Source organism: Asterias rubens, chromosome 17 (assembly GCF_902459465.1).
Source record: "Asterias rubens chromosome 17, eAstRub1.3, whole genome shotgun sequence".
Classification (NCBI taxonomy): domain Eukaryota; kingdom Metazoa; phylum Echinodermata; class Asteroidea; order Forcipulatida; family Asteriidae; genus Asterias; species Asterias rubens.
Genome location: NC_047078.1, coordinates 5065057 through 5078591, shown reverse-complemented (window position 1 = coordinate 5078591; position 13535 = coordinate 5065057).

Genomic DNA, 13535 nt, shown 5'->3' with positions numbered 1-13535 from the left:
AGGGGTAAATGGCATTGTGTATATACCTTTTTGTACAGGGGGAGGGGGTTAATTTCGCGTGTTAAGCTAAAAACATTAGGCTTTAATTATGGTGGCCCTGAAGGGACACAGCATGTCGTGAATATTTTTTGCGACGTCGTGAATTTATTCACGACAAGTCGCGAACATTTTTGCAACGTCGTCAATATTTTTGTGACGTCGTGAATTTATTCACGACAAGTCGCGAATATTTTGGCGACGTCGCGAATTTTGTTCACGACTAGTCGCGATTTTTTTTACGACTTGTCGCGAACATTTTCATGACGTCGTAAATATTTCTGCGACTAGTCGCGAATATTAATTTTTTTCAGTAGCTTGAGTGTGTAATTACTGTATTCACGTTGACGGCTTAGTAAGACTAAGTAAAAGCTGTTCCGTACGATGGATCCGGAGGAGAATTCCGACTGATGCAAATCGATGGTGGGTTGTTTAAACACAACTAAGGTAAAGGAACACGTTGCCTTGGACCGGACGAGTTGGTCTATAAAAAGCGTTTGTAACCATTTGTTATAAAATGCATATGATTGGAAAGATGTTTTAAAAGTAGAATACAATGATCCACACAATTTGCCTCGAAACTGCGTGGTTTTCCTTTTACTTTGCGAACTAACACGGTCGGACAATGTGTTCAAATATTTTTTGCTTTCAACCAGAGTAGTTTCCTTCTCTATGGCTCTCAAGAATTAACATTAATTGACAAATATAATTGAATCCTCTTTGATTTCTTGAAGTGTAACAAATGCTTATTTTATCAACAAAATTTCTCAAAAACACATACAATAAATAATATAAAAACAGAGGAAATTTATGTTTGTTTTTTATTAATATAAACAAAACTGTCCAGCTAACTTACACGTAATAAAAATATAAAAAACAGTACCAATAAAATAGTAAAACAAAACATTAAGGTTGGTTGAAAATAAAAAGTAAGTAAAAATTAACTTACACGTGATAATAAATAATATCAAAATCTATTCATGTAAACTCATTCACACCACATTCAAGTGAACTTACATTTAAATTTAATTAAACACATATTAAAAAAATAAAGGAAATAAAGGACGAGAGTTGACTTGGGACCGAGTTGACTTGACCGAGTTGACTTGGGACCGAGTGACTTGAGACCGAGTTGACTTGGGACCGAGTTGACTGGGACCGAGTAGGCTTGGGACCGAGTTGACCAATACCCAAACACATAGCCGAGTTGAAACAATCGTCATAGCTTGGCTCTCTACGCGTGCCATGTAAGAATTACACACTCAAGCTCCTGAAAAAAATATTCACGACTAGTCGCGAATTTATACGAGACTTATCGCAGAATTATTCACGACTAGTCGCAGAATTGTTCACGAAGTCGTGAAAATATTCGCGACTAGTCGTGAACATATTCGCGACTAGTCGTGAAAATATTCGCGACGTCGCCAAAATATTCGCGACTTGTCGTGAAAATATTCGCGACGTCGCAAAAATATTCACGACTGGCTGTGTCCCTTCAGGGCCACCATATTTAAAACATGCATCTGTTACATATGTGTTTATTACCCTTAAGGCACTCATGCAGGCCTACCCAACTTTCCAGCATTTTGTAAACGCATCAAACGGCAACCCATTGTTGTGAAACCTTATTTGTTCCATTTAACTCTGCACCATTAGTCGTACAGTTCATCTCCCCTGCACACAGAACGTATACACGCAAAAGTTGAAACATTTCCAAAAAGAAAGTAAGTACATTACTGATTCTTTTCAAAAGAGTACATTAAATCACCGTTTAAGAATAGTATGCTTTCATAGTTACGAACTTTGTGAAACATCAACGGCTGTTTTGAAGCTGTAAACGAACATTCCATTCAAAGTTCTGAAGCAACAAAATTGTTAGAATGCAGTTTGGTCAGGACTCGGGATGTAAATTTTGCCAAATCCGTTTTGTATTAAGCAATCGGCCGTCGGGTTTTGTTATCGAAAGAGCCCCCATGTGCAGCTGAATCGGGTACTTTTTACGAATTTCTCAATACAAAATTAACCAAACTGGCCTACAAACCCTTAAAACAACGAGGCAAATGTTTTCTGAAAGTGAATTAAGTGAGAAGATGTAGGGGTAGCTGGCATACAAACCCTCAATATAACTAGTCAAATGTTTTCTGAAAGTGAATTAAGTGAGAGAATGTAGGAGTAGTTATTAAAGACCAATAAAATTACCGTTTCTAATATTTTAGTTTGTATAGGGTTCCACAGATAATTATGATAACATATAACATTGGATGTTTTACCAGGGGACTTCGTCACGCGGGGCGCGCGCCCCGGCGGATGTTGACCAGAAAGTTTACATGAGAATTAATTGATATGAGAATAAACTAAAAATTAATGAGGCCGACGCTCTGTTACTCTTAAAAGCGGTGCTAAAAACAGTAGATAAGATGTTGCACAGCGTGTTCCGAAACAATTATTAAACACAAAACCAGAAAGTATAATTCGGAAAGAAAAAACGTCGCCTTCGCCGATTGAGTGCATGCAAGCACTACGCTACATTCCAATGTGTCAACGGTTTTGTCAACGGCACGAATGTCTTGACAAAATGCCATGTTTGTTTTCCGCACAATTGTAGGCCCCTAACAATTTCAATCTTAGATTCTGTGATTAGAGTGTTGTTTTTCACTCGTGGATTTTAAGCATGATAGGAACACATGATCGAAACAAACCTGTAATAATTGTCTTGCATGCGTAATAATTAATGTGCAAGAGCATGTTTCACCCCGGCATAACGTGCGGAACACTATGAACGGTGCGAATTGTTTAGGGTTCGTCTCAACAGCACAGAGGGTTAGTTAGCACAAATCGTCATCTTTATTCAGTTTGAATAAGGTACAAAATAATAATAATAGCACATGCGTGTGTACATCTCATGCGACTGTTGTGAAACGGTTTGTCATTTTGGATTGCTTTCAAGGGTGCATATACAACTACCGTAGACATTTACCGACAACAACAGCTACATAGGCGGCCAAACCGTCGAAGGCAAAGCAATACAAAAACACTTTTAGTGTTAAACATAAACCAACACATCGGTGGTGTTAAGTTTTCCCGAAAATATTTCACCATATCAAAACAAAACTTACCTCTTGTGCGAAAGAGTGTTTTGTGGTATTATTATATCCTACCAATGGTTGAATCGCTATCCGAGTGTGTGCTGACTAGCATAGCCTCGTGCATTTACATTAACATAATCTTTGCACAATGACGGTGGGCCAGGAGGTGCCTCACTGGATTGAGGAATGTGTGAAAAACATCTGACGATCCATTAAAATTCCGATCGTTTACATTTTTATTTTCTGAAACCCTGGGAGGTCAGCTTAGTAGCTATACGCCCCTTTTGCTTCTTTATTTGTTCATTTTTCTTCGTTCCTTCTTTTTCTTCTTCTTCTTGTTTGTCTTATAAAAAGAGTGTTTCATAAAGGGGTCCTTTATTGGAATAGTTTAAGAAGATTTTGATTGATTTATACACTACTTATTAATTATATATCTTTTTTGTTTTAATACACAACTTTTTTTCGTAATTATTTATCTATAGCCCAGTCTCACTCATGCTTAATGTACATAACGTCCATGTCCTCTTTGTTTGTTTGTGTATGCTTTTGTGTAAAGTGTCCTTGTCTTTAGGGAAGAGGGAAAACAGCTCTTGCTTCTTCTTTCTCCTACATCTTAAAGGCAGTGGACACTATTGGTAATCGTCAAAGACTAGTTCACAGTTGGTGTATCTCAACATTATGCATAAAACAACAAACCTGCTCAATCGGTCATCAAAGTTGCGAGATAATAATGAAAGAAAAAAAACACCCTTTTCGAACAAAGTTGTGTTCGTTTAGATGATTTCGAGACCTCAAGTTCTAAATCTGAGGTCTTGAAATCAAATTCGTGGAAAATTACTTCTTTCTCGAAAACTATGGCACTTCAGAGGGAGCCGTTTCTCACAATGTTTTGTACCATCAACCTATCCCCATCACTCGTCACCAAATGAGGTTTTACGCTAATAATTATTTTTAGTAATTACCAATAGTGTCCACTGCCAATACGTCAAACTGTTTTTTTTATAATTGTTCATTAACTGGATTAAGTTTTCCTTAGTACAAGTTATTATATGTTTTCTGAACAATATTATCACACTGTATTAATTGATGTTGACATGAAATAAATGTATCTAAAAAGATAATTGGTACCACTCTGCAGTATGTCGTGGTTGAATGTCATGGCTTCTATCACATAACGATATGCACTGTCTGGCATTTGGAAGGGCGTGCATAATATGCAAGGCGGCGGTATTAATGCGGTCGAGGTCATCAGTGAAGCAGCTGCAAGTCTGGTCTTGTTATTATTTTGTTAGTTCAGTTTGTATTGTATTTTTTGAGAACACATTTGCGGGTATACAACCATGCAATAAAGCTTTTTATGGCGGCTCTGAAAAGAGCCGCGGTTTGGTTTTCCACGTTTCGAACACAGCAAAGTGACGTCCCATATACTAAGGTGACGTTTGACGTCAGTCTACAGGCCTAGTCAACTCATACACTGCAAAAACTGGTGTTGTTTACATAACACGATCCAGACAGTACCTGCTGGTGGGCATCGCTCTCGGTCGCGCAGCAATAATATGCAAAATTTGCAAAATGATTGTCGTGTATAGAGTGTGACCCTGTGTGCAAATATGTCGGCTCAAGTTCAAGGTTCATATCATGTACTCAGACTGATTGAAAGATATGATATACACGAATGGCACGTGACGCATCATGGCAATGTAACCAGAGTATAGGTTAAAGACAGTGGACACTATTGGTAATTGTCAAAGACCAGTCTTCTCACCTGGTGTATCTCAACATGCATAAAATAACACAACCTGTGAAAATTTGAGCTCAATTGGTCGTCAAAGTTGCGAAATTACAACAAAAGAAAAACACCCTTGTCACACGAAGTTGTGTGCTTTAAGATGGTTGATATCGAGACCTCAAATTCTTAATTGAGGTCTCGAAATCAAATTTGTGGAAAATTACTTCTTTCTCGAAAACCATGTCACTTCAGAGGGCGCTTTTTCTGACAATGTTTTATATTATAACACCCCTTACAAGTATTCTGCCTGCTCATTGGTTTAGAGCGCGTCACATGACATGTCTTAGTTTGGCTAGACGACGACCGTGTGATAGTGCGTTGGTTTGCCGTGCGCTAGTCCGAAGACTAGCACACGGCGCGCAGTACCCAGACGTCCGTTGCGTGTACGAGGATGATAAATTAATAGTCTGTAACCATTTCGGATTGCACGACACTACATGCAGCACAGTAAAAGTTTTTGCAATCTGTATTCGCGTCGTCCGTGGATTGTAGCATTCAGGTCTGTAACTTAATAATAATAGTACAGTATTTAGAAATGTTTGGGGTGTTACAAAACAAATATTGGCTGCTTTTATTCGTGCAATGGTTTAAACTATGACTCCCTCGGTGATCCCCGTAGCGTTCTATTTTCCCTCGGCTTCGCCTCAGGAAAATACAACGCTCCGGGGATCACCTTGGGCGGAGTCATAGTTTTAACCATAGCACTCGAAGCAGTCAATATTTATATACTATCAACCTCTCCCCATTACTCGTCACCAAGTAAAGCTTTATGCTAATAAGTATTTTGAGTAATTACCAATAGTGTCCACTGCCTTTAATGTCGACAGCAGCTGTTGTGCACAGGGGACAGGTTCAAAGGGCAACACTCCTACACAACGTGATAGGTCAAGTGTGTCGCGAACTATGCTTTCCCTTAGCCTTTCCGTTTAATAATAAACTTGAATGTAATTTCTTTGACACTGCTTAGAACTACTCTTGCGTTACTTCCTCCAAATACACAGCGTTTCATAATGGAGTTCTCCCATGATGGTTTCATACTGCATTCATGCAGTAATCATACCTAACAGACACAAGTTGGGGTTACACAACAGAACACTGAAATTAAGTCTATGAAATGTACTGATGGTTGGGCAACAATGCATTCAAATTGTACATTATTGTGGGCTGTTTGTTTCATAAATGATCCCTCTTATATCCTGCAACATATTCAAGTGTCACGGGTGTTGTTTAATATAAACAAAAACACATTTCCTGTCAGTCAATAGCTGTTTTAAGAATGATGGAAAAGGGTGAAATGCTGTGCTCTTCGTTTGAACTGCGAACGATGCCAAAGTTGTTGTCTATTTTTATCACATATGTTGTTGTCTGATTGTACATGTATTATCTAACGTCAACCCTTTTTTGCAATAACTCGTGTCAATCCTCAATTTTTGTTAACATTAAGTTTCAGTAAATCAAAGACAGTAATCACAAGGAAAACTAACAGGAGTGGGTGATTGAAACTATGGGAACAATATTCCCTTAAAGGCACTGGACACTATACATTGGTAATTACTCAAAATATATGTTAGCATAAAACCTCACTTAGTAATAAAACATTGTGAGAAACGGTTCCCTCTGAAGTGACGTAGTTTTCGAAAAAGAAGTGATTTTCCACGAATTTGATTTCGAGATCTCAGGTTTAGAATTTGAAGTCTCGAAATCAAGCATCAGAAAGCACACAACTTCGTGTGACAAGGGTGTATTTTCTCCCAACTTCGACGACCAAATGAGTTCAAATTTTCACAACTTTGACATTGAGTGCATATGTTGAGTGAGATACACCAAGTGAGAAGACTGGTCTTTGACAATTTCCTAGCGTGTTCAGTGCCTTTAATCAAACATTTATAAAGCAATCAAACAAGGGGAAGCTATTAGGAAAGGGTGATTGTTTTTGTGTTGAAAATAAAACAACACCATTCCTCAAGAGAGACTTGTTTTTGCGCTTTGTAAGTTTGTTTCTTTATTATTATCATTCATATTAGAATATTTCGAAACGAATGTGCATTTCAAAAAGTTAAAGGTTGCCATCTGATTTCCATTTAGCTTTGTTTATCAGCAATCTACCGTCATTTAGGCCTATGTTTTGATGACACTTAGTATAACATTGGATGGGAAATCCCCTTATATAAATCGAGCACGCAATCACAATTTTAAGGCTCGGGCTTATGAATACGAGTACGTGTGAATAGTCAGTTCTTGCCGCGCCCGTTGTATTGCGTGAATGTACAACTCGTGGAAAAAAGGCAAACAAACAATAACTTACAACTACTGTTCGTTAGTCTAATAGACATGAATACACGCGTTCGCTATAAGTCCCGCCTTCAAATGCTAGCAGATGTCCCATTCACGTGATTACAATAGTATGACTGAATAAAGCAGTGTATTTTGTTAACCATTTAAAGTGACCGCTTCACCCTACGCGTGTAGTCATTTGTTTGTATATACCAATAAATAATAACATAAATCATGCAAGTTAGGTAATGCAGTATCCTCTCTCGTTCAGTTATATTTTTTAATGAATCACCTAACTACCGTCTCACCGCCCCCTCCCCCCCCCAAAAAAAAAAAAAAAAAAAAAAAAAAAAGGAAAAGCAAGTCTGATATCAAAATAATAATTAATTAATTAGGCAAAACAAAAAAAGAGATAATAGTAATAATATTATCACGTTTCGAATAATCCAGTGCTACTATTGAATTGAAAACAGTTGCAAAAAAGAAACAGAAAAACAGTCGTTAATTTTTTGTGCTGACCTGAAGATTTTGGGGGACCGGTAGGGAAATACAAGTCATAAGGCTCTAGTAGGCTACCCAAAAGCATATTTCACAAAAAAAAAAAAAAAAATTCCCGATTCCGCATTAATGGTTTTGGTTTAAAGGCTGACAACATTGTAAATGTCAACATAATCAATAACCTGACGTCATATTATTAAATTACAGTGGGGTTACATGAAATATCTGGTTGTCTCAAACTCGAAAAACACTCACATTTCGTTTAAAGTTTACTTTAAAGTTGACATTAAACAAAAATAATATATTTGCTATATCTGCTCCTCATTTTGTCACATAACTGCCATTAAAGGCTTGTCAACAAAATAGTTCACTAGGCCTACTCATTTTGTTGACTGTTGTTGCAGAATGCGTATTATATGTTTTTCACACGTCACTAGGGTTTGTGGGAAATGAATCACCCTTTCAGTTTCAATGTATGGTGCTACACTACTCCTCAAAAGCTACCAGAGTATGACTGCGTATTTGTGTGATTACCAATGTGAAACATAATAGCTTATTTCGCAAGATTTGTGACATGCATGACTGTCGATGTGATGTAGATGGCTCACCCACTTCACAATGTTGTTGTGATACTGCAACGTACAGCTTGCAACTGCATCTATTTTTAGAGCCTGTGATCTTTGACCTGAAACAGTGAGTAGCAAAGGGGTCTACTTTGGACAAATACGACTATACAATAATATGCATTGACAAATGGGAGTGTGAAGTACACGGGAAATGTATATTGTGTTTGCGTAAATGTTTACTAAGTAATCAAAAGCCATGGTTAGTTGGCGTACCAAACAATCTCGCAGTTTAACGCACGCTGAATGAACTCTGGGCTTGGCGACAGTTTTGTGGCGTCGGCCCTACCGTTACGGCTAACAATATTTTGCTCCAAAAGTGTATTTTGAAAAGTGAGTACAAACGTCTTTGTCTTTTATATCGGTTAATAATTGTGAAGGGAATTACTAAACAGAAAATTAAGAGATTGGTCTGCATTAAGTTTTTGGGAGGAAGTTCTGACGGGGAATGTGAAGGAGTTCTGACGGAGAAATGACAGTTCACGATGCACTGTCAGCCTATGCTAAAAGCTTGTACACTTACCGGACTTTCGGGGACCGGTAGAGAGACAAGTCATGGCCTTTAGAAGGCTACCCTGGACATCTTTCACAATTCGAGCCACAATCTTGCCATAAAATGTTAATTTTGTGACGAACAAATCAATGTAAAACTTCAAGGGGGTTTTGTTTTTGTACTCGTTTATAACAGATTCTTATTTGTTAAAAACGACCATCACTTCCCGATTCCGCATTTTTCCGCATTACTAAATTTGGACATAGGCCCTTATCAATAAACTGACCAGGCATGAATTACCATAGTGGGGTAACAATATGGCGTTATTCTTAAAATCAGTTTGTTTCAACTTGGGAAAACACTCATATTTCTTAAGCTTACCGATTTCCGACTTAAAAATAAAAATGCTATATTTCTGCCCCTCGTTATAATGTCACAAAATAGTATTGCACTACTCATTTTTTGGTTTTTGTATTTTTTGTTGTACTGTCAGACGGCAGACAGTAGCGCATATGCAAAGCTGTTTTTATAACACGTCACTATGGTTTTGGGGAAAGTCAACCTCTCATCGGTAGATGCGCTCCACTCCTTAAAAAGCTGTCATGACTGCATATGTGTGATTACAAAGGCAAAAATAATCAGAACTTATTGTGCAAGACAGGCTGTATCTGTATTGTATTCATAGAGCTATACACGCTCTATGATTGTATTTCAGTTTAAAACCCTGCGTTAAGTGACCTTGCCATGAAGACGATCAGAGCATACCGATCGAAACGTCGAGTTAATCCAACGGTTCTTTTCAGAACCACCCGACCTCATTTAGAGATTGTTATTACATGGTGTTACCGCAAACTTTTCTATATAGACATTGCCATGGTTTTATTGGCACAATTAGCGTGTTTTGTACACTCCTCTCATGAATAAAGTAGAAAACCTTTTTTTTCTGGACTTCCTCCACTATACGATTGAGAAGCATAATGTAGAATTTGAGTGACCTAGCTTATCAGGTTTGTCTGTACAGGTCCAAGGTTCTGGGTGATTTCCCAATAGACTAATGTTGCAAGAGAAAACTTAGCATACATGACATGTACCAACCTACTGATTGGCATGAAAATGCCAGGCAAGCTTTGTCTGTCAACAGATATTAAGTTTAAAAATGTCAAGGGATATTATGTTAATAGTGACGTATGGTTCGACATACCCACTTGGCAGTGGTGTTATGGGATGCAACTTGCAACCTATTATCATATTTTGGTCCTGCGTATAATATGGACTGCCTGTGTGATCTTTTGACCTGAGACAGTGAATAACATCTCCAGAGTAGAATTCTCAAATCGTTCCATTGTCCTTTCTCTATGGCTGTTCACACTTCAACAGGTGGCCCATATCCTCTGTAAGGCCGGGGATATTAGCCCCCCCCCCCCCCCCCCCTAACATTACTGACCACCCACCTGCCCCCCCCCCTCCGTTGACCATTACACCATCTCACTTCTAGAATCTAGGTGATGATGTCACCAATCTTATATCATTTCTAAATTTAGTGTTCCCCCACCACCAAAATCCTATATAAGCTCTGCCCAACATTCACTCTGGTGGAGAATTAGCATTTTTCCGCATTACTAATGAGTTCTGGGGTTGCCGACAGTTTTGTGGCGTCGGCCCTACCGTTACGGCTAACGTAACGAAAAGTGAGTACAAACGTAAAAAATATTTGTTGTGTAGAAGTCGATCAACTTAGGAATATTAACTGCCCATCCATCGTCCTTTGGTATGTGCACACTCACACCTAGCATTCCTGATGGTGCCATCGTCATTCAAGTCTATCTGGAAATAAAAAAAAAAAAAAAATACAAAAAACAATTATAATTTGTTTACAAATACTATTGAAAACACACACGAAATTCATTTGGTAAGTTAAATTGTTTTTGAACATTAATAGTATAATACTTTTCAGACGCAACCTAGTTTTTTTCTAGTGTCTGAAATAAGACCCACCTTTGTATTGCAATGTGATTTAAAAAAAACAAAAAAAAACATGGTGCTCTTAAAATTTACGTTTCGGCTCGAACTAAAGCATTTTTGTTTTGCTACACCTGAAGCAGAAAAACCAACATGCACCCAAGTACGATCCGCTAACAATTGATAAACGTAACTATAAATGAAACGACCATCGAAAAACATTGTACAAAACACGTTCGTTAGCGATTTCTTTTTTTTAACGAAGGTACTTAACCTCTACTTTGTAGTTCTTGTTTCGCTGACTAGCTTGAACACTTCCAAGGAATTGTAGTTCGTGTTTCGCTGACTAGCTTGAACACTTCCAAGGAATTGTAGTTCTTGTTTCGCTGACTAGCTTGAACACTTCCAAGGAATTGCCCTGTTGTATTGTCGAAATGAAACTTCACCAGATGATTAGATTTCAGGGCAATTTCACCACGTGTGTATTACGACATCGACATGTTGTGTGGATCTTTGATCCCCAAACATGCAAATTACACAGGTCGCACAGCGCGTGATCCGGTTGTTATGGAGACGCCCTCTGAGGTCACCTCAATGACGTCACCACTTCGCTCGCGAATATCGTGTATAACCCTTCGAACATTATAGCATTCATCTCATTGCTTTCCAGCGGCAGTAACATCAAGGCAGCTGTCAGTGAAATATTTGTTACCAGGAGGATAAAGGCCAATGAGATTTGCAAACACGCTCCAATTGATGCTGAATTATTATTCATCAGTTGGAATCTGAAGCAACAAAATTGGAAGAACTTACAGCAGTTTGGTCAGGACTCAGGATGTACATTTTGCCAAATCCGTTTTGTACTAAGCAATCGGCCGTCGGGTTTTGTTAACAAAAGAGCCCTCATGTGCGGCTGACTCGGGTACATTTTTAGGAATTTCTCGATACAAAATTAACCAAACTGGACGTACAAACCCTCAAAATAACAATAAAAATGTTTTCTAACAGTAAAATAAGTGAGCGGATGTAGGAGTAGTTATATTCAAGACCAATAAAATTGCCGTTTCTATTAAGGTTGTATAGGGTTCTAGAGATATGATTCATATAAAATTGGATGTTATTATAAGCAACTAAAACCATAATCAGCCTCAATTCCCAAAATGCTCTAAAATCTATAAGCCTTATTTCAAATTTTGAAGTTGTGCAAAGTGAATTTGTATGTTACCAAATTGTTGTATTGGTTTTTTTTATTTTTTTATTCTCGTACTTTGTAATGGTAAACAAAATTCCGGACTACTTTATTCTAATTATGAAGTGGCACAGTGGCTACTAGTGTTCAACCGTTTCAAAATATTCATCCGTAGAAGATAACTGGAAACTGAACAGTATTTTTTGAAGTCGTTGTGTAAACAAAGCTGCGTAATGATCATGTGAATGGTTTCTGACGGAGTACGTGTGGTTCATGGTGGCACTCTCCGCATACTGTCCATATACTAGCTTACATGAGGAATATTTCTTTATCAGAAAAATGCAGCGTACTTCCGTGTGTAGTCGAGACCAAACAGTTCGACACTGTGAAGATGTGAACGTGGGAAGCTTGTGGGAAGACGTACAAAACTGGCACCATAAAAACTGTTCGAATACTTTGAAAATAACGTCGGTAGCGCTTGTAAAAAAAAAAAAAAGATAGCATAAAATATTATTTCTATCATCATAATTTATGCACAATAAAAGCGAATTTCTCTGCCTAACAAAGGGAAATGGAGTGCGTGTACACGGGTTGTTGCGTTACCGAAATTCGCTTCGCACTCGCCGTCTCAGGGTGAACCAGGTCTTACTTTTAAGTGTAGTGTGCATAAATTATAATGATAGCAATAATATTTTTTACATTTTTATAGGTGTTCGTGCATTTCAGCACGAACACCTATTGTTTTTGTTCCGTTTTTTTTTTAGGTGTTCGGCCAACAGCCGAACAACTATTGTTATTGTTCTGTTTTTTTTTTTTTTTTTTTAGGTGTTCGGCCAACAGCCGAACAACTATTGTTATTGTTCTGTTTTTTTAGGTGTTCGGCCAACAGCCGAACAACTATTGTTATTGTTCTGTTTTTTTTTTAGGTGTTCGGCCAACAGCCGAACAACTATTGTTATTGTTCTGTTTTTTTTTTTTTTTCCTCGCGTTCTTCTTTCCCTGCGAACCTTCTCCAGCAATTTTAAACAAAAGTAAAGCTTGTACAAACTTAAAACTTACTATGTACATAGGCAATAGTGAGTAGACGAAACCGCCACTTTTTGGGAATGATGACGTCATTGATGACGTCATGGCAAGGTTTTTAAAGTTGAAAAACGACATTTGCTTTTCGCTGTATCTCAACGAATATCAATGCTATGATGTTCATACTTGGGCATCAGATAGATAAAGACTTGGACAACATTTGAAAAGTTAACGCCAAAATCGTATGACCTTAACTTCCGGTCGTTACCCTGGGTCAAAGTTCGCCTTTGTGTATTTTACATAAAAAAAAACAACTTTTGAGCTTTAAAACAAAAGTAAAGCTTGTACAAACTTAAAACCTACTTTGTACATAGGCACTAGTGCGAAGATGAAACTGCCACTTTTTTGGATTGATGACGTCATTGATGACGTCATGGCAAGGTTTTTAATGTTGAAAAATTACAATTTGCTTGTTGCTGTATCTCAACGAATATTGAAGCTATGATATTCATATTTCAGCATCGGATAGATAAAGACTTTCACAACATTTGAAAAGTTAACGCAA